This window comes from Meleagris gallopavo, chromosome 7 (genome assembly GCF_000146605.3).
Source record: "Meleagris gallopavo isolate NT-WF06-2002-E0010 breed Aviagen turkey brand Nicholas breeding stock chromosome 7, Turkey_5.1, whole genome shotgun sequence".
NCBI classification, from domain to species: domain Eukaryota; kingdom Metazoa; phylum Chordata; class Aves; order Galliformes; family Phasianidae; genus Meleagris; species Meleagris gallopavo.
The window spans coordinates 22,139,759-22,141,925 of record NC_015017.2 but is presented as its reverse complement, the minus strand read 5'-3'; positions in this window follow the sequence as shown (position 1 = coordinate 22,141,925).

Genomic DNA, 2,167 nt, shown 5'->3' with positions numbered 1-2,167 from the left:
TTTTTTTTTTTAATCACTATTAAGGTAATTTACTGGAAACTGTTTTGCCATCATGGCTTAAGTACTTCATTTCCAAATTAAGTTATATGTTGCAAAGATACTGAATGGGGGAAAAATACATAAAAAATACTAATGCAATACACAACCAAATTATGTTTTTTTGTGAACTTGATGTGTTTCCATTCCTCTGTTTGAAAGCAAAAAGCAATAGAAAAAGCTGGAACTCAAGGTATGGGAAAATCAGCATTACAAACCTAGCAACCACATTTTGTATTATCTGCAATATTCATCAACAGGTTTAGCAAAATGATATATCTGAAACTATGAAACAGGTTCTGAAGAAGTACATAATAAGATACATGATTTTAGAACATTTTTACTATAACACAACCATATTTTTTGCGTTTCACGTCTAAGAGAGTGATACGGGGGATGGCAAATCCTACTAACAGCTGTATTCCTAATGACCAAACAGCTCATCAAGATTTCACACACACTTTGTATATGCAAAAAAGCAAGCGTGTCCCTACACAATATATAAAATTGACTGTTTGTTAATACTAACCACTTGGATGCTCAGGATGTGACAGCATGTAGACCAAAACATCTAGTGATAATACTCAGAAGACTTACTTTTTGCTGAGTTTTTGAGCTATCTAAAGTAACCATCTCAGCGTAAGGAACACTGTTTTGACGCTCTCAACAGGTTTTGCTATGTAGGTCTTTTTTTTTTTTAACTACACACATGAAAAAAGCTGAGCTGGTATTTCATCATGTTGAACTTCTCCCACTCTTTCCTGAGTTTATTTTTTACGAAAGGCTGAAGTTTGGAGCTTGTTTAAAAAAAAAATTACAAAGAAGAAAAAAAACATAAAAATGAGTAAAACTGAGGACAGAAAAATTTACGTTCTTTGTCTAAGAACAAACTGGTAAAAAAAAAGTATATGACTAGAAGATCAGTGTGCACCAGCTATAAAATTAATTTAAAGAAGAAGAATGAGCTAGTAATGACAGTGTTGTGTGACAAACACATTAGTGGATTTCCAACTGATTTAAACATATTTTACACCACTATATACCCAATTAATTTTCTCATTATAAGTCAGAACTCTTTCACACACCAAAGATAAACTTGGAATTTTTAAATTTTCTTATTCAATTAATTCTCAGTGACCAAAGCACAAAAGGGACTGCATTATCAGAAGATCCAAGCTGAGAGTTTATAGTCATTGAGGATGATCTTAAATAGATCAGTCATTACAGAAAACAAGGTGTTATACATAACCAATGAATCTCATTATATTAATGTAGTATCTTGACATGATTTTTTGAATAAAAAGTTATCCTGAAGAATGGAGATCGTAATGTAACATGCACAACAATGAATGTAAGCAGGTTACCTGAAACATGTTTCTTCATTGGACAGTACAGAAAGTTGAGCACAGAATCTTCTAAATACTATATGTGAACAAAGGTGAAGCATGATTATTTTCTAACAAGCTATATATTCCAGTTCAAAGCACAGCAAACACAGGATTACTTGCCATTCCTCTTCAGATAAACAGAAAATGAAGGCAAAAGAAAGGTTAGAGGAACATCATGAAAAATAACACAAAGGCTTTTTACTTTGAGAAATTTCAGGACTTGTAGAACATCTTTTAATACAACTTTTAATACAACTGATCACTACTGTGTAGACTAGAAGAATTTGCTAATAAAGATCTTCAGCAGCCAAAAATCACAATCCTTTCTAAACAAATGAACATTTTTAAAATTCTCTCTACATACCAATGATAGTAGGTATGAGGTTTTTGTTGTTGTTGTTGTTTTTGTGTTTTGTTTTGTTTTTTTAACTAATGAAGAGCATATTATTAACAACATGGAGATTTTGTTTTCAAATGCTTTTTTATATAATGAACATAATGGCTTATTAAAGGACATGCCCTGTCCCACCACCCTTACTAGGAATAAGTTAAGAAATAAAGACTGATCTCTCTGAGGACCCAAGGAACTAAAAAGAGGGTATTAGGCAATAACAACAAAAAACAAACAAACGAGAAACCAATACCGGCTGAAAGACAGATGCAAAATGTAGGACAAAAGCATGGAACCAACTGGAACGCAGTAGTAACCAGAAAAAAAACCACCTATATTTAACAAATACAGT